This window comes from Panthera leo, chromosome A1 (genome assembly GCF_018350215.1).
Source record: "Panthera leo isolate Ple1 chromosome A1, P.leo_Ple1_pat1.1, whole genome shotgun sequence".
NCBI classification, from domain to species: Eukaryota; Metazoa; Chordata; class Mammalia; order Carnivora; family Felidae; genus Panthera; species Panthera leo.
The window spans coordinates 19,674,071-19,696,985 of record NC_056679.1 but is presented as its reverse complement, the minus strand read 5'-3'; the positions used below and the strand labels follow the sequence as shown (position 1 = coordinate 19,696,985).

General features: G+C 42.0%; 1 protein-coding gene and 1 long non-coding RNA gene across 8 annotated transcripts in view; one reads left to right on the top strand and one right to left on the bottom strand.

The window, feature by feature from the left end:
- The window catches only part of WDFY2 (WD repeat and FYVE domain containing 2), a 178,886-nt gene that overhangs the window by 40,648 nt on the left and 115,323 nt on the right, over positions 1-22,915 (top strand). The window contains exon 1 of one of the 7 annotated variants that reach the window (XM_042909116.1): positions 13,973-14,139. The exons of 5 other annotated variants lie outside the window; for them this stretch is intronic. The gene's annotated coding sequence lies outside the window, so the exon portion shown is untranslated. Of the gene's footprint in view, positions 1-13,972; positions 14,140-22,915 lie in introns of those variants that run through there. One more of the 7 variants, XM_042909254.1, reaches the window with a different exon arrangement.
- LOC122202875 lies at positions 199-20,195 on the bottom strand. Its single transcript, XR_006194979.1, has 3 exons — positions 19,547-20,195; positions 18,858-18,988; positions 199-645 (listed from the first exon to the last, which is right to left on the bottom strand). It is a non-coding gene; the product is annotated as an uncharacterized LOC122202875 (long non-coding RNA).

Below are 22,915 nucleotides of genomic sequence, written 5' to 3'. Positions count from 1 at the left end.
AATTTCTTCACTGTCTCCTCCCGTCCCCTAAGCTTTTAAGATAAAAGAAACAGAATAAAGAGACATAATTAAATGACGGTGCTCCCTCTGTCCCCTAATACTCCTTTCAAGACCCGTCTTTGAAGTGATTGAACCCTGCTTGGAGATAATGTGATAAAGATGAGAGATCAGAGAAAGGATCAGATTGGGGGAAACCACTCCGTGGTAAAATTGATTTCATTTAATCGAACCTACTCCACGCACACACTTTTCTTGGGGTTGTTGTGCACAGATTACTGCTGGGTTCTGATAGAATGAATTTGCTAAAAAGCAGAAGTTCAGATTTCATCCGAGATACTCTAACCCTGTGTTAGAGTACTCTTGCCTGAATATTTATAGTTCTGTTGCCCAGGACTGTGAGCTATTGCTTGTACTGTCGTGACTCCTGATTCGCTCTTCCGGTTCCATTCATCACTGGGAGTGGCAAGAATCTTGTGTGTTGGGTCCTCATGTGCCCATATTAGGCCACTTTCACTCTGCTTATTTTAATTCATCGTGTGTTCAACAAATGTTAGTTGAGTTCCTGACTCTACCAGGTGCTCTTCTAGGCAGAAGATGATTATTAGTAAACAAAGCAAAGATCCTGCCTCAGTGGAGCTTATATTCCTGTGGGGAGAAATAAACAGTAATTATTATGGATAAGTAAAGATGAGCGGCATGGAAAAAACCCTAGAGCAAGGTAAAAGGATCAAGACTGCAGGTATTTATGGGTTGGAGGGAGGTTAAATTTCCATTGTTTGCAAAGGAATGGCCAGGGCAGTCCTCACTGAAGGTGAGAAGTCTTCTCTGAGAGAGCCATGTTTGAACCAAGTTTGGAAGGGTGAGGGGCTAGCCTTGGGGTTTCCCGGCAGAGGGAGAAGCTGGTGCAAAGGCCCTGTGGCAGGAATATTCCTGACATTCAGCACATAGACCAGCGTGGCTGAGAGGAGAGCGCTGATGCAGAGTTTTGATTAGAGGAATATAGTTTACTCTCGTTTAATGGGATCGACTGACTTATGTGAAACTCGACCATGGGCTGGGTGGGAGTGAGTGGGGACAGCAGCTGGAGGACCCGTTAGGAGGCCAGCCCATTGCAGCAGGAGCAGTGGCAGTGGCTTTGACTGGGACTACAGTCGCAGAGGTAGTGAGAGGTGGTAGGGTTCTGGATACTTTGATCATTCCAACTTTACTTAGCGGTTTCTGGTCAAGTATATTCTGGTGGAACAGCACTTTAACCACACGTATCCCTGGTATTGATATGGTGGTTTCCTCCTCTGTTAAGGGCATATGTGTCTAGCACTTGATTGTGTAAATGTTTGGGGTGCAAAATTCACGTTTCTTGAGTTTAATCTGGTTGCAAAGCTGAATGAACGCAGCTTTTAGCCTCGGTTACGTAATAAAGAGAAAAAAAATCAAACGTAGCTTTTAGCCTGTTATGTAATACAGAGAAAAAAATGTGTCTGTTGATCTTAAAAGTAATAATCTTCTAAAAAAACCCACCCAAATAGGTATTTTAATATGCAAAGCAAAATTGTTCCATTGCAGCCCATGGCAACCACCACTAAAATTTGGTACCTCTTCTTAATACGAGTCAGTTAACGTCTTCCTCAGTCTGGAGGGTTTTCAGGAGTTCAGAGCAAAAAGGAAAATCACTTCTAGAAGAAGTATCTCCAGACTTGAGAGCTAAGCAAAAATATTACTGAGGCCAACTAAAATCCTGTGGAATTCAGCCAAGATTAGGCGGCTCAGAGCACAGCCAGCCCTGGCTGAGGGTGGAATGCTGACAGGGCACGGATGAGCCAGGACTTTGAAAAGGAAACCGATATCAGCGGAGGGAATTTTCACCTGATGTAGCATTTACTGCTTCACACTCCAGCAAGTTACTTCTGTCTGATTGTTTTAATGTTGTCAGACAGCGTTCACACAGTCAGGAGTAAGTCTGCCTAAGAATTTTTGGTGAAATAAAGTAGAAACCACAGTTGGAGGGCCCAGAGCCAGCCCCCCACCCCCACCCCAGTCGCCACCAGGGCCTGCTGCCACATCAGTGAGCTCACAGCGAGGATTTGAGGGAGGAACTAATGTTTTCGAATTACGCTTGGAATCTCCAACTCTTAAATAGGTGAGGATGTGAGGCCCGAGTGTGTCTTTAGAATGTAAATTCCACGCTGTAGGACCTTCATCTTTTCTCATTCTTTGTCGGAACTTGTGGCCGCGTTTGTGCAGTAGAGCGATGACTGGGTTTGGAGATGCCCATCCTGTTACCTGCGAGGCTTGGATCAGTTCACCTCCCAGAGCCTCAGTTTACTTCTCTGTACGGCAGAGTTTTTCGTGTCTATTTACTAGAGGGCTCGTAAGGATCATCCCAACACACAGAAAAATACAGGAAGCCTCATCTACCGTGCCAGGCTCATTAAATAGCTCCTTCCTCTTTCTCCACCAGTGGCTCCAACGATTAATTTTGATTGATGATTAACATCGTAGATGTTTATAGTTTGTTTAACTTTGTATAATGAAGTATATTGCATTTCATAATTCATGTGACTAATGTCGCAGGGCCTAAAACAAAATGAAACACGCCTAATAAAAATTTTTATTTCAGTGAATTTTTTGTTTACAATTTGACGTTTACACATTCTTCAGTGACTCTTGTCACGGTAGTAAAGACAGCGGCGGTAACCATAAAGGCAGAGCTTAATTTCCATTCCTTGTGGAGGGGGAAGAGGAGGGGAGAATGACTTCACAGGGCACTTCATGCCGCACAGATGGCCCTTTGCTGCTTTAGTGTAGCCACCATGTTGGACTGAATAGAATTTTCTCACTTGAAGATGTATAGTATCTAAAAAGAGCGTTAGAAACGGACTGACCAGCATTTAACAAACAGGATCACAACTAAAGATTGAGCAGCAGGATAAATTCCTGCAGGGTTTAGAGGCGCCTGGGCGGCTCATTCGGTTAAGCGTCTGGCCCTTGATACCGACTCCGGTCATGATCTCCCAGTTGTGAGCTTGAGCCCTGCATCGGGCTCTGTGCTGACAGTGCAGGGCCAGCTTGGGATTCTCTCTCTCCCTCTCTCTCTCTGCCCCTCCCGTGCTCATGCGCTCTCTCTTTCCCCAAGTAAGTAAATAAACATTAAAAAAAAAAAAACTGCTTGCAGGGTTTAGACCTCTTCCGAAGACCTCTGTGTGCTCAGTGGAACATTTCTGTTTGTAACAGGGATCCATTGTGATGATTTTCAGCCGTACACTCCCAGTTTCCTTGTGTGTGAAATGGGGAGTTTGCTTATTAGATTATTTCTCAGGTGTCCTTCAGTTTTGATTAGATTATTTCTCAGGTGTCCTTCAGTTTTGAAATTGAAATTGTGAGATCCAAATTTTTAGGGTTAAGCTGTGGAGAAGTTAGTCTTGAAAGATGCCTCTGAAGTTAATAGATTAAACTGTACATGTGGGAAGTCCCTCACACTGTTCCATCTACCTCATCGTGGGGGGAAGGTTAACAGGAGGAAGTCACTGAAGCACACCAAACGGGTAGCGTAGGTTTCTCTGACCTGCTTTGGTCTCTCAACATTCATTTTGTCTACAGTAGATTTAGGGCACAGATGGTTACTGGTGTTAATTAAATATCTAAAAGAAATCGAGCCCCTTGGAAATTGATGCATTATAACCATGAATTTGTCTTCATATTATCTTTATGAAAGATGGCATGTGAAAAGAGAATGCTGCTGGCAAAAAATGGATTTAAGTTTCCCGATTTAATGTGATTTTAGGGAAGGCTCTTGAATGATTACAGTGTCAGGTTCCTCACTGCAGCGTGCTCTGTTTTTCTATTTTAATTTTCCTGTGTTTATCTATAAAGGCTGTAATAGTAATAGTGAAATAAAGACCCATGAAAAGCAACTGTTCTATAAAGTGTTACACCTTACATAGGGGATAATCATTAACAACATCATGAGCTTCCTTTTTATACAAAACTAGTATGCATGTGGTGGAGAATTAGAAAACTCATACACGTGACAGGTCAATTTGGAAGAAGTCTAATTGGAAAACAAGAAAAGTACCCATGCCATTATGGCCAAGAGGCCATTGAGCCCCTTTCTTCAGTAGCATTTCTATTTCAGTTCATCTGAAAGACATACTTTTTCTGTTTTCAGTTTATTACAAGTATTTACATTCTTATTAAAAAAAAAAAAAAACAGAAAGCCCAAAAAAAGCATAGAAAGAAGGTAGTAAGAAACCACCCGTGATCCACCATGTTGGAACAACCACTATTCACAGATTTTTTTTTTTTTTTTAATTTCTTTAAATGTTTATTTTTGAGAGACAGAGCATGAGCAGGGGACACAGGTTTCTTTTAGCTCTTTTCCCCCTCCAATTTTAGTATGGTGTTATCGATACAATCTTACAAACCTCGTGTTTGCCTAACATGATGTCCCTAGCACACCAAAGGGGATAGGTGGAAATGTGGGGCTTCAGCCATGAAAGATACATGTGAGCCACTGATCAACCTGGAACTGTCTGCCTGGGAGTCTTATTGTTTACATCACTGCGGTTGCAGTTCTGTTATTTACAGCCCAGATCATTCTTTTTTTTTTCTTCTTTTATGTTTATTTATTTTTGAGACAGACAGAGGAGCAGAGAGAGAGGAGGACAGAGTATCTGAAGCAGGCTCCGTGCTGACAGCAAAGAGCCCAACACGGGGCTCAAACCCACAAACTGCGAATCATGACCTGAACCAAAATCAAGAGTCGGAGAGTTAGACTCTTTTAACTGAGTCACCCATGGGCCCCTGCAGCCCTGGTCATTCTAAACTGAGAAAACTGCCTTGAATGTATGCATTCTTCCCACGTATATGATTCCTGGCTTTTGCACACAATGAACATAGAGCCTATCATCCATAATTGACCACACACTGCTTTTCTCTTCTCCTATCACATACAGTTGCTACTTTTTTTTCTTTTCTTTTTTTAAGTGATCTCTACTCCCAACGTGGGGCTTGAACTCACAACCCAGAGATCAAGAGTCACACACTCTACCGCGGGAGCCAGCCAGGCATCCCTTGATTCCTTACTTGTGTAACATGTGAGTGTAGAATAAGTTTCTGCAAGTGGAATTTCTGGGTCAAAGATTATATGCTTTTTTAAAGTTTTTGACCTCTGAGGATTTCCTTTATTTTCTTGTCAGCTCATCATAAGACTTTAAAAACATTTTTTTTTTTTAAGTTTTAATGAGATTTTGGTATTTCAAACTGGTAAAGTTTCCTCTCTTCTTTTTTTGAAGTGTTTGGTTCGCCACAGTGCCTACAATGTTATTTCTTTCTTCATATACACTTTTTTGAGCAATTACTATATGCCTGGCACTTTTTTTGCAAACGTTGCCTCATTTAATAACCCTGGGGGTGGGTTTCGCTCTTTTGCCCAATTTGTGAATGTTCCTCTTTTGTAGGGGTATTTAAGCCCTTAGTATTCACTGCATGTTTGGTCTTACCCTGGCATCTTGTGTTAGGTTTTCAAATTATTATCCTTTCTTTTTTACTTTGTCAAATTTTCCTCTCTTTTAAAGCAGAAAAACAGTTCTTTTTGTGACTTGGGAGTTGCAGGTCTAATTTGTGTTCTAATTGTGGGTGCATTTAAAATGTGAACTTATTTAACATTGGAACAGTATCTGTACAGTTCCCATAAACCATGAATGCTTCAGCACACTGTTTCCTTCCTTCCTTCCTTCCTTGCTTCCTCTTACCACCTAAATTTTGTTGAAATAGTTAGAAATGTTTGTTCCTATTTTTTTTTTTTTTTTACGTTTTGTCCCTTTAAGCATCCTTGCTGAACATTCCTATCGTAATTTCAACACCATTAGCATTGTTTTCTTAGCTGTACTGTTCACTGCTATTTCTTTTATACTTCTATATGTCTGTGCTGCTGTATATGTTGTACTTTCTTGAGTTCTTTATTTAGAAAAATTTTTTTTGTAAGTTTATTTATTTTGCGAGACAGACAAGAGGGAGCAAGTGGGGGAGGGCTAGAGACAGAGGGAGAGAGAATCCCAAGCAGGCTCCGTGCTGTTAGTGCAGAGCCTGAGGTGGGCCTTGAACTCAAGCACGGGGAGATCATGACCTGAGCTGAAACCGAGTGGGATTCTTAACTGACTGAGCCGCCCAGGTGCCCCTTGAGTTCTTTAATTTATTTTTTCAATTGCTTGTGTGTCTTCCCTTCCTGAAGAATTTTCTTTTCCTGGGGTGCCTGGGTGGCTCAGTCAGTTCAATGTCAGGCTCTTGATTTCGGCTCAGGGCCTGATCCCAGGGTGGTGGGATTGAGCCCCAAGTCGGGCTCTGTGCTGAGGGTGTGGAGCCTGCTTGGGATTCTCTCTCCCTCTTTCTCTGCCCTTCTGCCCCTCCTGAAATAAATAAATACACTTAAAAGAAAGAACTTTTTTTCAAGAAAGGATTTATGGACGGTATATTTTTCTTACATAGTGTATATTTTTATTTTTTATATTTCTTATGTATTCTTACATATTTCTTCTGCTTTATTATGATGATTATAGTATTGATAATTTAGCTCAATTTAGATGCCTTATGCCATAGTCTTTTCCATTCAGAGTCCTGTACATCTTACTCTGCTGTCTTTTAACAGTTATTATGGCAGATGAGACCCAATGTCCATTTCATCCATGTTCCTTTTTGCTGTTGTTACTAAATCTTGGTGGAGGTTCAGATGTCTGTCTATGGGATAGTTCCCTCCCGACATTCAGAAATTTGGGGATGTGTGGATCTCTTACGATGAATTCAGAGCCAAGCTCTGAGTGAGTAATTTCAGTCCGAAAAACTCATTTTTAAGTTCTGGTTTTTTCCCCATTATTTACTTAATTATTATTTCTCCTTTACACAAATCATTATTTCTCTCCCGTTTCATTTTCTCTTTCAAACATTTCTGTTATGCACATATTTGAGCTTCTGGACCTGTTATTCTGGAGCTTTCCTTTCACTGGTAATTTCCAATTTTTCATGATCTTCCTGTGAGTTTTGGCAGGTCTCACTGAATACATTGATGCCAGGCTCTCCTTTGGTTTCTGCTATTGCCGGTCTGCATTTCACTGCTTCTGTTTTTCAGGCCTGCAGTTTTGCTTTTTACCTTCAAGTCCTATTTCCTATTGCTCCTTTTCACCTTTCATCCTAGTAAATTCCTGTCAGTGATCCGCTGTTCTTCGGAATCTTACTGCAAATGTAAGTTTTAAAATCTGTAAACTTGTCTTGTTTCTTGCCGTTGCCTTGCTTATTCAGATTCAAATATCAGAGTTCTCCCGGCTCCTTTGCTGGCATCTCTGTTGTCCCATCTGCCGAGAGAGGTCTGGTTTGTTCCATATCGGTAACTGAAATACGCTCTGTCAGAGACTGTGTGGGTCCTTGTTGAGTTCCTTTCATTATAGGCAAAAATAGGGGAAAAGTTAGATTTCTTGTACTTTCTCAGCAGCAGCTTAGAGTTCTAGTAGTCTGTGTGGGGTAGGGATGGAGCTGTAGGCAGTGGGAGACAGCTGCAGGGCAGAGTCCCCCTTTTGTTGCGGAACAGTCTCCCTTTTGTGTTGCGGTTGGCAGCTCTAAGCTGCCTGGAGTAGTTTCCCTTCCCCCTGAATAGCTGCCTGGCCTGGCATCCAGGCAGAAACTCCAGCACAGCTCTTTGTCCCACATTGGTCCAGCCTCTGCTCTGATTCAGGAACTGCCCGCAGGATCTGAAGAGGGGACCCTGGTGGACTTGGGCCCTCTGTGTGCAGTGAATGCTTCAGAGTTTGGGCTTGAGTCTGTGATAGCCATGGTGTTCCAATCCTGGCTTTGCTTCTTATAAGCTGTTCAACATTGGGCATCTCGTCGAACGCTCTGAACATCAGCTTACTGGCGCATATAATAATCTTGAAATTTGTTAACAGCTTGAAGCACTTCGTAGGGCTCCCAGCTCGCAGTAACTGGTGAATGGCAGCAGTTTTTTGCCGATGACGTCCCAGGGACTGGCTGCTGATTGGGCTCTCCACTCACTGGGGGCTTTTCTAAACCATCCTCTGCTGACTCTCCTCAAGGGTTCTGGTCGGTGGATGGGGCTCTTAAGCACCCAGTGGGTGGTGAAGAATTTTCTTTATGGGTCAGTTGGGTCGTTTTCACAAAAAGCCATGAGGAAAGGGAGTTATTTGTATCATCCTGGTTCCAGGTACTCACGTGTAATTCTTTACAGCAACAAATTTATTTTAATAAATGGTGTGAGGTAAGGGTCCACTTTTTGGGAACCAATAATTAATTATACAATAAGATAAGTTATTGTATAATTTATCTTTCTTCTGTATACTTGGGTCTGTTTCTGGGACCAGAGATTTTTTTTCCAATGGTCAGTCAGCTTAACCTGCTACAGAATTCTGATATTTGAATCTTTCTTTCCTCAGTGACAGGATTAGTTGTCAAAAGTATGGAGTTTGGAGACAGGCTGCTGCAGGGTTTGAATTCTGGCTCCTTTAATTCCTAAGATGTTAAGTAAATTACTTTACCTCTCTGTACCTCAGTTTCATCATCTTGAAAATGGACATAGTAAAAGTGCCAATCTCTATAGGACCCGTGTAAAGATTAAATCAAGTAATTCTCAGAAGGTAACTAGAACTGAACTTTGCTTGGGGTAAGTGCTCACTAAAGGTTAGTCATTATTATTATATCTCAAAATCTCCTACCGTATGTAACACAGATGTTTTTATTTTCGAGTCCAGCTTTCAAAACTGGAGATCAAAAAACTGTAGAGTCTCTTTTTCATTACCTTCTTTCTCCCTTATTTTCAAGCAGAGATGTAGTTTTAATTCTGTAAATAACAACATGAAGAACTAATAGTGTAGTCTTGCAAAGCCCTGGAGGTGTGTTTTTGAGAAAGAGTGAATAAAAACCTGACTGTGGGCTAATGAGGGCTGGGACCCCATTTATACTCTCTTTGTATTTCTAGTACCAGCCCTGGTTTGTAATACATACTTTTTGCATGCTTTTCAAAATGAAGGAGGAGTAATGCTTCGGCCTTTTAGTAAACAGTTTTAGTATCATGAAACCAGATTAGAGTCAATTAAACTTCTGCAAATTTACAACACCTGTTACCACCTGAAGACTGGAAATCCGGGGCTGATTTTTCTCAGGTATTCAGTACCAAGAATAAATTCAGTAGAGCAAGGAGAACTTGTTGGCTAAAACGTTTTGTGTGTACTGATCAAAGTGATTGGATGTGTTATGGTTGGATTAAGTGGATTTCGTCCACACTGACAAGACATAGAGCTGGAGGAGAAGGCAGGGAGATATGGAGAGCTGCCCTGTAGGGAAGCCCTAATTCTTTTCAACATTAGAAGAGAGAGAAATTATGAAGTGACCTTTATTTTCCATGCCAGCCTGTAGGAATAGCAGCTCTGTGGGGCACCTCGGTGGCTCAGTCGGTTAAGCACCTGACTCTTGGTTTTGGCTCAGGTCATGATGTCATGGTTCATGGGCTCAAGCCCCATATCGGACTCCACACTGACAGCATGGAACCTGCTTGGGATTCTCTCTCTCTCTCTCTCTCTCTCTCTCTCTCTCTGTCTCTCTCTCTCACCCTTCCCCTCCCCCTGCTCTCTCTCCCCCTCCCTTGCTCTCTCTTTCTGTCTCTCAAAGTAAATAAGTAAACTTAAAAAAAAAAAAAAGAATAGCAGCTCTGTGTAACCGAGAGAATATGACAGAGCCGCATGTTGTTTGTCTCGTGTCCCTCTAGGCCCGTTAGAAGCGATCAAACCCAGACCTACCCGAAGCACTGTGCAAGGTGCTGTAGCTGCTTGGAGGCCATTTTCTTTGCTTCCTGTCTTCTGTTATCTAAATAGTGACAACTTCAGCAAGCTTCCTGCATTTTTCCTTCTGTCCTCACAGTCTGCTTTCTTCCTCTCTCAGAGTGCTCAGACAACTTCGGAAATAAGATAGAGGTGAGTAAGACCGAGGTGTTAGAGTCCGGCTGCCTCGAGTACCTCCTGGTTGGTCCTTTCACTGGCTTGGGGGCCACAGGCAGATTAGTGTGAGCACACTGTAGTTCCTCACTTCTAAAACGGAAACGAGAGCCGGATCTCCCTCCTAGAACTTTTGTGAGGATTAAATGAAGGAAAGCCAGTAAAACACAATGTGTCTCCTATAAAGAAACCTCACTCTGGTGGCGTCCTAGTAAGCATGGGCTGCAGTAACAGATTATCGTGAATTGGGCGGTTTCCTCACAGTCTTGGAGGCTCTGGGTGAGAGCCTTCTTCCTGCTTCTAGATGGCTGTCTTCTCACCATATCCTCACGTGGTGGAGAGATGGCGTCTCTTGTTATAAGGGCACTAATCCCATTCATGAGGGCGCTGCCTCCATGAGCTCATTACCTCCCAGAGGCCCCACCTCCTAACACCATCGCACTGGGGGTTAGGATTTCAACATACGAATTTTGAGAGGGACACGAACATTCTGTCCCTGGCCGTTGTTATCATTCCTTCTACTGCTGCTACTATCCCCGCTACCTCACTTTCTCAGCCCGTAGGAGCGAGGGAGGCTTTTCTTCGCTACCCACACCACCACTCTCCATTCCTGTTCGGTGCCTGCATGTCTGGGCAGTGCCGGAGTGTAACTCCTCAGACTCTGGGAGTGTCTGCGTACGCTTTAATCTAGCTTGACTCTTAATGGAAGGGATGCCCACCAGAAGTTTTTCGATCTTTACAATGTGCTGGGGGTCCACCTGTGTCTTCCTTTATGTAGCAGGAAGCCCAGCAACTATCCGTTGAGTGGTTGGTGATATTTCCTAAAAGGTTTCAGCTTTTGCTGGGTTGTGCTCATTTTCAGGTTACTGTGTTAGCTTCATCTGCCTTCTGTGGCTCACATTCCTGTGTGTACTCTTAGGCTCACGGACTCCGGTTTGTAAACATGCCTTAGACTGAAAAATCTTCCATTTTGCAATCATCTTCGTTATCTTGGCCATGGTTAACTAGTTACAATCAAAGCAGACCTAAAGGCCATGATGAGTATAACTTGGGAAGTGCCATTCCTAGCAGAGAGGACAAAGAGAGAATTGACCTTGACCCACTTAGGCAAGATGGAAAACAGCCAGTTCTTTGGCCTTGTGTTCTCTTTTTAATCACAGAAAGCAAAATCATTGCAGCAGTTACCCAGGGCCAATTGATTGAAAGGACTCAACAAGATTTCACAAAGTATACTTACCTCAGGCTTTGGTAAAGACATTGGATACAGTACAACAGGAGAAAGAAAACATAGGCAAACATCAAGGAGGTCTGGTACATTCCAGGTCCTTTCTCATTTGCACACAGTACTTTTTGTCTTTGTATCTTGAGCCTTCAAGATACATGTGTGATAGCTTGGCCTAAACAAATAGATCAGTGGAACAGAGCAGAGTCCGCAAAGAGACTGACACATATACACGGTCAATTGAGTTTTGACAAATTCGGTGGAGAAAGGACTATTTTTTCAACAAATGATGCTGGAACAATTGGGCATGCATATATTAAAAAAAATGAACTTTGGCCCATGCCTCATACGTATATAAAACGAACACAAAATAGATCATAGACTTCGATGTAAAACCCCAAACCACAACGCTTCTGGAAGGAACCATAGGACAAAATTTTGGTAATCAGAATCTGCATCTTACACAATCCCCAGGTTATTCTTATGAATGCTAAAATTGGAAAAGGACTGCCCTATAAGGTGAGTGTTGTAGGATGAATACTAGTTATGCAAGTGGAAAAGGAGGATGGGAGAAACAGATGCTTCATCAGAGAGTCAGCGCGTGCAGGGGGCATAAGGGTATGATGAGCGAGGGCATGGCTTTTGCTGAAGAAGTTGGTGCAAGAATTTTCACCAGTGTGTGGTGAAATAAAAAGAAAAAAGGACAATATGAGTTATTTATTTATTTATTTATTTATTTATTTATTTAATGTTTATTCATTTTTGAGAGACAGAGAGAGACAGGGCATGAGCAGGGGAGGGGGAGAGAGAGAGGGAGACACAGAATCCGAAGCAGGCTCCAGGCTCTGAGCTCTCAGCACGGAGCCCAACATGGGACTTAAGCCCACCGAGCTGTGAGATCATGACCTGAGCCGAAGTCAGACGCTTAACTGACCGAGCCACCCAGCACCCCTATAATTCAGATTTTAGAATTCTAAGATCATGTCCTTCTTAACTTTTTGTAAAATGAAAGTGCCAACAAATTGTGGGGTTTTTTTGTTTGTTTGTTTGAAATGTTTTTTTCCTTGGCGCAATAAAAAGCTGGCAACCCTATGTTTAACCCTATGGCAGCCTTTCAGTTTCAGTTTTTCTCCGAGCAAGTTTGGTCATTACTGAGTTAGAGAACTAAGAGTAGTTGGGTAGAATATCGGGCAGCTGGGGCCAGAGGAGCACACGTGGGTCAGATTGTGGAGGACCTGGTAGACCACACAAGGGTTGAACATCTCTAAAGGTTGAGCCATAGTTGAATTTGCATTTTAGGAAGTACCTGAGTGGCGGGGTGAAGGGATCAGAGAAGAGTGGAATAGGAGGCAGGAGACCAGATAGGAGGCTCTTGCGAGTGTCGGTGGGAGTGTAACAAAGGCAATGTGATAGCAGAGCCAGGACAGATTTCATTCACATCACAGAGGCGTCCTGGACAGGAATTAGCAATCTAGTGGACAGAAGAGATGACTTTACATTATTTAAATTATTGTCTGACTTTACATTTTGGTGCATTTAGTATGCCCACAGAAGTGCGGGTCAGCACCATTCTCAAACCTCCTAAATGGATGGATTGAAATGACTATGGAGTGGAGTGATTGAGCATCTGTGCGGAGTAGTCCCTCAAAGACAAAGAGAAACTCATTAAAATGAGATCAGAGTTAATCCGTCTTCACACTTAAGTACCCATTCATGAAAAGCTACTCTGTGTGAGTCAGAAAATGCTGATTTCATTCATTTTATTACGTATGTAACTTCTTGGGAGAATGCTGGCTAGTAAAAATATTGGGTACTGCTAAGCTTTTTGAACGTTTATTTTTGCAGGGATTAACTCGATACTGCTGCATATTATGTAGAGCAATAATGTACATATCATGCTTGCTTTACAGAATGGCTTCTGGTGGAGGGGCTCTGTGGTTCGTCAGCCTTAGCTCAAGATTTGTAGGAATTTTGGAATCTTTCTGGAAGTTAATGAATTCCTGAAAAGAATTTTAGAAAATAATTTAGTTTCTACTATTACTTTTACTTGACTTCTCCCACAAAAATATAAATGAGGGTTGACCAATAAACAGAAGGTTCTGTTTCTCTGGCTGCTCTGTGCATTTAATGGGTGTGCGTGTAAGCTTTACCGTTGGTGTGGCTTAAATTTAAGCATGTTTTCCAAGTGAGGTCAAGAGAGAGTGAATTATTTCTAGTAATAGACTTTTCTTCAACACATAAAGAAATTTTGTTGTTGTAGGTTCATCTACATTGTTTTACACCATGTACTTTGATACATCAAGGAAATTCTATGGGTGCTTATGGAGAAGGTTCGATATGGAAGGGAAGTTAATGTGATTTTGATTTATGGGATTTATTAACATTCATGAGTATACATTATGTATCTCAAAAACCCACAGGAAGAAAGGTTGATTATAGGAGGAGAGGGTATCTGTCTATTACGGTTTTTCAAGGTAACAGATTTTTCAACCATTCATGCTAAATCATCACTTTATATGAAGCAAAATTGTAGAGGGCTACTGTTCTGTTTATTTGATCTGGCAGAGTAAAGATGTAGTGTCATTGTCTTTTTGATTTTCCCATTTTATATCTCTTTTGTATTACTACAAAGCATGTCCGATACATTTAAAATTTGAGAGAAATACGATTAGTCTTAGTTACTTTATAAAATAGGCTAGAATGTAAGGGCTTTTATGATTCCATCTAGAATCTCAATACTTGTCTCTTTTGTCATAAAGGAGAGCAGATGGATGTTCAAAATAATGTAGGTTATTTAATATGGAATCTGAATACTTTTATGCCAGTTAGTGTTTTCCAGTAGTAAGGAGAATTTAATCTCCTAATGAAATATATTTAAGCACTGGAAAATAGACATTTTCGTCCACTCTGCTAACTTCAAAGCAACCCGTATGCTATTGTCTCCTTTACCATTTACATATGCTACTGTAATTTATGTGTTGAGAATATTTAACATGAATATTATGTGTTGAGAGCTTTAAAAATTTTCTAGTGGGATAATTCTGATAGTTTGTAGCAATTTCTTTTGGACATATATGCTAGATAATTTGCCTCAGCTGTTAACATCTTTTAAAGCAGGGCTTTTTCTAGGTTGTTCATTCATTTTAGAGACCCAGAAATTGTTTGTTATCCATTCTCTAGAAATAAAAAGTGTTTCATTTGTGAACTATTTATTAATACCAACAAAGGATGTTAAACCAATTCAGATTGCCATCTGGATGACAAAACTGTTTAGTACTACTTGATTTTGTATCCACTACTGTTTCTCTATTCATGATTTCTCTCTACAAAGGAGGCTATCCCTTTCTGTTACATGCAGTTATATATACAGTTGTTATGAGTCAAGACCTCAAGATTTTAAAAAATAATTGCAGACCATTTCTGACATATACAACACATGAAAATAATGATGTACCCGTTATCCAGCTTCAGTGACCAACCTTTTGCCAACCTTGTTTCATGGATCTCTCCACTCCATGCTTTGTTGGGTAGGGGTTCTGGGATTCACTTTATTTTTTTATTTCTATTTTTTATTTTTTAAGTAGGCTCCACGTCCAATGTGGGGCTTGAACTCACCACCCTGAGATCAAGAGTCACATACTCTACCTACTGAGCCATCCAGGCGCCCCTCTGGGATTCAATTTCAATGAATTATAGATTACTATATCACTTTACCTGTTAATAGTATAAGTGTTAGCTCGTTCCACATTCCACAGTGCTGCTATTATGCAGAACTAAATAAACTATGATTTCTTAATATCATTTAACATGTTCAAATTTCCCTAATTTGAACATATATTTTTAATGGTTGGTTTATTCAGACCACAATCCAAATAAGGTTCATATGATGTACTTAAGACAGTAGGCTTTTGATGTGACTTTTCCCATCATCTTCCTGTGGAACTTTGATCAAACTGTTTAATTCCTCTAGACTCCTAGCACCTTCAGACATCACTAGGAATGATGATATCTTTGCCTTACTCACCTTAGGGTGTTTTGTGAGGGATAAAGAGAAATAGAGTAGGGCAGGAAAATGGATGGACTTTATATTTTCTGCCCTACTTTCTTTAATTTCATTAGTGGAAGTTATTTCCCAAATCATGTCTTTTCTAACTTGGGTCCATAGTCTTCATGGAGCATTTCCAGTCACCACTGAATTAGAAGAGGTGGTGTTGAAAAATGTGTATGGCATGTTTCTTACGAGAACATGGACAGCAAAGAAAAGTGGTTAAGATCTAGTGATGCATGATTGGATTCCTATTTTCTCTAACAAGGCCCACATTCATACTTAGAGAATACTTTCTTTGTCTGAAGTTCTAAGACATCAGGGGAAGAGGGAGCCTAGCTGAGTTACAGTTGTAGGCTGGTCAGTTATCTAGGAAAGAAAATGATAACTTTTTTTTTTTAATGTTTATTTATCCCTGAGAGACAGTGAGACAGAGCATGAGTGGGGGAGGGGCAGAGAGAAAAGGAGACACAGAACCTGAAGCAGGCTCCAGGCTCTGAGCTGTCAGCACAGAGCCTGACACGGGGCTCCAGCCCATGCACTGGGAAATCATGACCTGAGCTGAAGTCGGATGCTTAACCGACTGAGCCACCCAGGTGCCCCAAAAGGATAACTTTTGATCTGACCCGGGCTAATCTCCTGCCATTGATTATCTTCATCTTAGAGTTGACATATTTCAAAGTGTCTGTCAGAGACGGAGCCATTATTTCTCAACTGTTGCCTCTTTCCCCATTCTCTATGTTGTTCCTTCCAGTTATACATATCTTAGATCTTCTCATTCTAGTCTTTTTTACTCTGCCTTTCCTGTTTTTAAACTTGTAATATTTTCCATATCTTGGTCTTTGTGTGGATTGTCCTGTAGAGTGTTTTTCATTTGTCTTTTAGTTTATAAATCCTCTCTTCTATTGTATCTAATCTGTTCCATTTGTCCATTGCAATTTTATTTCAGTAATGTTATATGTTTCATTTTCAGTTGTTTTTTTCAATCCACTTACTCTGTTCATTTTTCTTTTCTTTTTTTCCTTTTTTAAAAAAAAATTTTATTTATTCTTGAGAGGCACACACAGAGCATGAGCACAGGAGGGGCAGAGAGAAACGGAGACACAGAATCTGAAGCAGGCTCCAGGCTTTGAGCTGTCAGCACAGAGCCCAACATGGGGCTCAAACTCACGAGCTGTGAGATCATGACCTGAGCCGAAGTCGGACACTTAACCCATTGAGCCACACAGGCACCCCCATCTCTGTTCATTTTCCACCTTCTCTTTTATTCTTGAAACACATTAAATGTAGTTATTTTATATTCTATTTCTGATGATTTTAGTATCAAGTCTTTGTTGGTGGTCTCTTTTTGCTCTTTAATTTTTGCTGGTTCTCTCTCTCTGATACCTAGTTTCCTGGTGGGCTTCGTTATTTTTAAAAATTGGATCCACTCATTTTCCATAGAACTTTTTAGGAAATTTTTAAGGTCTCCCTGAAGTTGAGATAAGATTGGGTTTGCTTTTGCTTCTATGGTTGCCCAAGGACGTCATAAATCTAGGACCACTTAAAATTAAATTCTCCATTAGAGGCTTCTCAGATCACGCAAGTAGAATAAATATCTTTCCTGAGGGCCAGTTTGTGATACATTGATTGATTTGTTTATTTTTACCTGGACAGTTTCCTTACTGTCCCATTTCTGCATGGGGGGAATTTGTTTCTTATAAACTCTTGTACCAAGGAAGTGGTCTTTGAAATCCTGGCTTAAATAAAGTTTCTTATTAGATTCCCCATGTTGGTTAGGTTTTAGACCTTTTCTCTTATAGCCCATGCCCAGTGTGGCATTAAAATGGATACTTAAGATCTATAGGGTCCAATTGAAACTCTTAAGGTTAAAAACTTAAGAGTTAAAAAATTGCTAAAAACTCCCTTATTCAAGTTTTGGGGATCTTCAGATCCTTCACTTTCAAATAGGTTTTAAAATAACAACAATAAAGAAAAAACTAGATTCTACTCAATTTAAGCCAGCATTTGATTGTTTTAATCCAGAAGGTCTTTCAATGTCTATTCTGTCACACTACTAAAATCAATGGGATTTTCCAGCTTCTCTTTCTGGAAAAATTAGTTGACTTTGTGAGGTCTTTCCTTGTTTTTCAAATATGTGTAGGAGGTCTGTCACAATCTTCCTTCATCATCAGCGTGGCTTCCTTGACTGGAAATGTAGCTACCTTTGGTTCTTTATCTGCCCTGTGATTCCTTCTTAGAAACGTATCTAGGATTTGGTTCTTCCTCTTTACTGCCCTGCCGCCACTCTGTTCTAACATGTTGATCCCTACAGCAGGCTCTCAACTGGTCTCGTAGGTTTTAATCTCGATCTTGTCTAATCCAAGTTGCTTGCTACTGCCGAAGTAATCTTTTGAAAACATCCCCTTTCGTTATGTAAACTTACCCACATCCCCACGGCTCAGAAACTGTCCTTTGATCCTTTTTGTCGTAGGATACCAAGTAATTCCTCCAAACCCTGAGTCCAAGTTGGATTTGAATTCTGGTTGGAAACCTGCTGCCCTACCCTGTTGGAGTGGGCAAGTGAATTCCTTGGATTCTCAGCCTAGGATGCCCTTTACTGACCCTCCAGGGCCAGGCTATCCACAGCTGTCTTCTAACTGGTACATCTTTTGCAGCTCTATGAAGGGTATACTTTTAGAGAAATGGCTGTGTTTCTTTTTTAAAAATTAAAAAAAAAAGTTTGTGGTAAAATTGACATAACAAAATTTACCGTCTTAACTATTTTTAAGAGTACAGTCCATTGACATTAAATACATTCACAATGTTGTGCCACCTTCCCTACAATCCATTTCCCGAATGGAAAGCTCATACCCATTGAACAGTCACTCCCCATTTGCCCTCTCCTGCCAGCTCTGCTTTGTTTTTTAAGGTGTAAAATTCTTGGCCATTTTGCTGCATGTGGCTACCCTGGAAGAGAGCGGTTCATCTGTCTACAGATTCAGAGCAGTGGCAGCCAGGGGCATCCTCTGAATCACTGCTCTTTCAGTTTACTATTTCATTAAGTCCTTGTTGAGCATTTATCACGTGCCTGCCCCTGGACAGGCTGTAGGAACATAGTGGTGAGTAGGAGGACACAGACCATGCCCTCCTGCTGTGTATAGAGGCAAGAACAATATTTAAATCTACATCGTTCCTCTAGTGATTCCATCCGTGTTTCTCCTAGTGGGTGATATTTGATGAACACTTTTGCAGTGTTGAATTGCTCAGACTGACAGTTCAAGGCTTGTACTCATGTTTCTTTTGCCTGTGAGGGACTCTGGCTGAGGAGCAGATGGCATTGCCAATGCTAATGTGCAGGAACCCATCCAGCCTCTCTGATCTGGTGCCTTTCTAGTGCTGCCCTATGGGTTACTCTTCACCATTGCGCTGGGAATGGGTTCATCTTTTTTTTCTCTACTGTTTCCTGTTCTTTTTCCTTTCTTTTGTGTATTCATATGACCTTTTCCAAGCATCTTCCCTGTGCTAAGTACTATTCAAAATAAAAGCATTATAGGTAATAAAAAGTCAAAGGTAAAAATATTCAAAAATAAAAATTTTTTGAAGTTCTCAAGGAACTCACCTGATGGGGAGATATGGACTTGCTAACTAGCATTGACAGGCCATGTGACTGTTCTGACGTTGGCGAGATGCGATGTGATTCTGGAGCTTCATTCCACCCAGGAGTCTGGAAGGCTTTGCAGGGGAGGTACGCTAATATGAGAGAGCAGATATGCAGGTAACAGCGGTGAGAGGTGAGAGGTGAGAGGGAGGGAGTCTGGGAATTCTGAAGCCCACAGCTATGCAAAGACAGCAAGCTGTGCTTAAACATTAGCCCCTAAGAGTTTAACTAAGAAAACAAAATATACAAAGCAAGGCTAGAATGCACAGAAACGAACTGCAGACCCAGCGTAGTGCTTATTAGTAATGAAATAGCTCAGGGGGTACCTGGGTGGCTCCGTCGGTTAAGTGTCCGACTCTTGATCTCCGCTCAGGTCATGGTTTCATTATTCATGAGTTTGAGCCCTGCATCGGGCTCTGCACTGATAGCCCAGAGCCTGCTTGGGATTCTCTCTCTCTCCCTCTGTCTCTCTGCCCCCCTCCCCCGCCCCTGCTCACTCTGTCTCTCAAAATAAATAAATAAACTTAAAAAAAAGTAATGAAATGACTCAGAATCGAGGCCTTGTGGGGGTTTCTTTCTCTTAAGACCCTTAGTATTGATTGATAAAGACCGTAATTCCATGTATTTTGTATATGTTTATAATTTCTCACCTGCCGTAGGGGGCTATTTAACCTCATTTTGAGACTTCATTTTATAGATTTTAAAAAACAATGAAGATGGCTGCTACTTAATTGTGATGTTTAAGATTCTAAATTGTGAAGGCTTCCATGACCTTTGGTTTGAGAGAAAGGACCCAGCTGGTTAAAGTACTTTCTGGTGATGGCTGTAATAAGCATACCTCGCTGAAGCACATGACCGCGAATGACCAGAATGGCTGTTAGTATTTTAAAGCAGGAATGTCATTAGAAGCTCCGGGTTTTGAAATATAAAACAGCCACACCTATTCTCCAGCCTTAGATTGCTAGGTTCCTACAGCTATGAGAAAAAAAAAACAAAACTCCAGGTGTCTGTGATTCAGCAAAGTTGTTTAGGTCTGATGTAGTGGATGGTTAAGCTTGGCCTTGAGCTGCTTGGTGGGGTGGTCCAGATGCTGGACAGCACCCAGCTTGAGCCCCTCTGTCTTAAACCCCTAGGTGCCTGAATTCACTCCACACAGCAGTCTGTCTAGCTGTGGAGAAATCCTCAATACAGAGATACACAGTGATTTGTAGAAGATTGGGTTTATTCACTACATGTGATCTGAATGCGTATCACGAGAAGCTGGTAGCTTGTTTTTATTATAAATAATCATAGTGAAATGGTTTTTAAAAAAATCTTTTAGGTGTGTTTCCCGAGAATTTCTGCAGCATTATTTGCATTAGAGGCATTTTTTTTACCCCCTTGAAACAAGTTGCTGTAAAAACAACAAAAAGTTATTGAGTGACATTCCCTTGCTTCAAGTTTTTCTATTAGTTTGCCCATCGCTAGGGGCTGCCTTCTGTTTGTATTGAGGTTACGCTTTGTGATCTATTAGAAGAGTATTCCCTGAAAATTCAGGGTCCTCAAAACACAGTCGGTGTCGGCATCACTACTCCCCCCCCCCCCCAAGTTACTTCAGTGGTGGCAAAAATAACAATTGTCCCCTGGGAAATGAAGCTCATTGCTATGGTAACTAATGAAGGTTGCATCATTCTAGGGCACATTTTTAAAAGCCTGAATTTCAACACGGGTAGACGCCTCGTCTTATTTTATTCAGTAGCTTAGCAACCTGTGGTATACTGTTTGTCACCACCCCCAATCTTCCCTCTTCTCTCAGAAAAGTGACCTATATAGATAGTTTTTTTATTATGGGCACGTTTTCACTGTGAATTTGGTTCAGTTCTTAGGTATGTTTACAATGACCTTATTTTCTGGACCAAAAATTAGGACATGTTCTGTGTCTGAGAGGCGAAGGCCTTTGTTACACATCCGTGGTGGCCCACGCTGAGGTCTTTGCGGATTTTCTGAGTGCTGCACCTCTAAACTGTTGGTGTTATTCCAGGGTTTGTCTTTGGCCCTATTTTCTTCTTATTCACCAGGGACTTAGCTACTGCTTATTGTTGGTGACTCCCACATCCCGATCCTCAGCTCAGATCTCACCCCTGGACTCCACACAGTCAGGTAGTTCACTCCTTGACAGTCCTAACGGGAGCGTCTCCACACCCACCCAGCAAGTTCAAGATGAAGTCAGCATTGCCTTCTACAAAAAAATCACTTACTGACGAACCACCCATTCATGCAGCACGCCACACCCAGTCAGCCCCGGAACCCGGATGCTTCCACTTCCTAGATGCTCTCAAGTCTGCCTTCTTCTCTTGTCTAGAGCCGCGTCCTTTTTTGCCTGGTTTACTGGTTAACCAAACTGGTTACTTCAGGGTAAGCAGGCTTCTTCCAGGTTTTCCCAAACAAACGAAAAAATTGTGATTTTGTGGCTGGCTGCTTGGCCTCCAGCGGCTCCCCGTTGTCCTCACAGTAAATCCCAGACTCCTCAGCGTGGCCCGCAAAGCCCTGTGTGGCCTCCTGCCTGCTCCTTGGACCAGCTTGGTTCTCGTCACTGCCACCTTGCCCCTCCCTGCCTGCTCCTGCCTCCACATGCTGCTCTCTCCCTATGAGGAACATGCCCCTGCTCCCTCTCGCCCTTCCTCTGGTAAATGCTTCCTCATCCTGCATTTCGGACACCGTCATCTCTGGGAGGCCTTCTCTAACATCTCCTAACCCAGGCTCCATTTTCGAGTTAGATGCATCCCCCACTGCACATGTTTCTTTAATAGCATCGGCTTCTCCTACGTTGCCAAGTGGTCATGTTCTGCTACCTGTCGCCTGCAGCGGGGGTGAGTTTTGAGAACAGAGGTGGCGCTTGTTTGTCTTGTGGTTCCAGTGTGGTTCACGTGCTTGTGCTTAGTAGGTGTTTAATAAATGTCTGTGAATGAATCAGTGATCAACAAGTCAATGATCAAATACACACACACACACACACACACACACACACACGTATATAAACGCACTTGTGAGGCAGTGGGGCAGAATTCCTAACTTCTAGATTTTACTCGTCTTGGGAAGTCCAGCTTGTTCCAGTCCCCGCAGTTCATTGTCTCCATCAGTATAAGTGGACTCATAAAGACCACTAGAAGTTAGAACAAAGGGTATGTTTTTCCTGGATAGGATGGGGGTTGGAGTGGAACTGCTGTGGTGCTCGGCTACTTACGTGTGTGCGCACACACACACACACACACACACACACACACAGTTCAGCACCTGTGTATTACTACACTCTATTGCCAGCTTGTGTGTATCAGCACAGTTTGAAATAAGAAAGTCAAGTACAAACTGAAATTCAGGAATCTCATAAAGGGAGCATTTGACTTCCTTGCTTGTTTGAAAGTTCGATCCCTCTGTGTGGTCACATTGGCTACTCAGGGGAGGGCTGCCTGTGAGGAGGTCACACCTTTCCTAGTTAAGGTGGGAGTGGAGGCGGGCACTGGGTTCAGTTCTTTGGAGGGAGTTGGAGTGGGTTGGGAGGTAGGGTCGGAAGGCCCTTGCATGTCTCATTTCTTTAGGGTAATGCTAGGCACTGGCGCTATAAAATGAAGGATTTTGCAGTTCCTTCCTCGTCATCCCACCCAGCACGGTGTACAGATTTCTCAGCGTGAGCTCAGCCTCTTTGCTGCCTTCTGTGCAAGGTCTCTGCAGATGCCATCAGAGAACTTCCTGACAGTGGACCGGTCGGGGGTGGGTGGCTATAGAGAGGAACTTTTGACTGATCCTCTTGCTCTGTTACAAACGACGAGCACCACTTTGGGGCTCGGCATGGAGCTTGCCCTGGGCAGGTGCCAAGTATGAGAAAACGCGATTCCTTCTCTGATTGTGTTTGGAGCTCAGTCAAGGAGCAAGCTGGTGCACTGATTGTGGTGCAGTTTGAGAAATACTACAATTTGTCTACCCTCTGTTTTCACCTTAAAAATGAAAAGAAAAAAAAAAACCTTTTTAGGTTTAAGGAATAA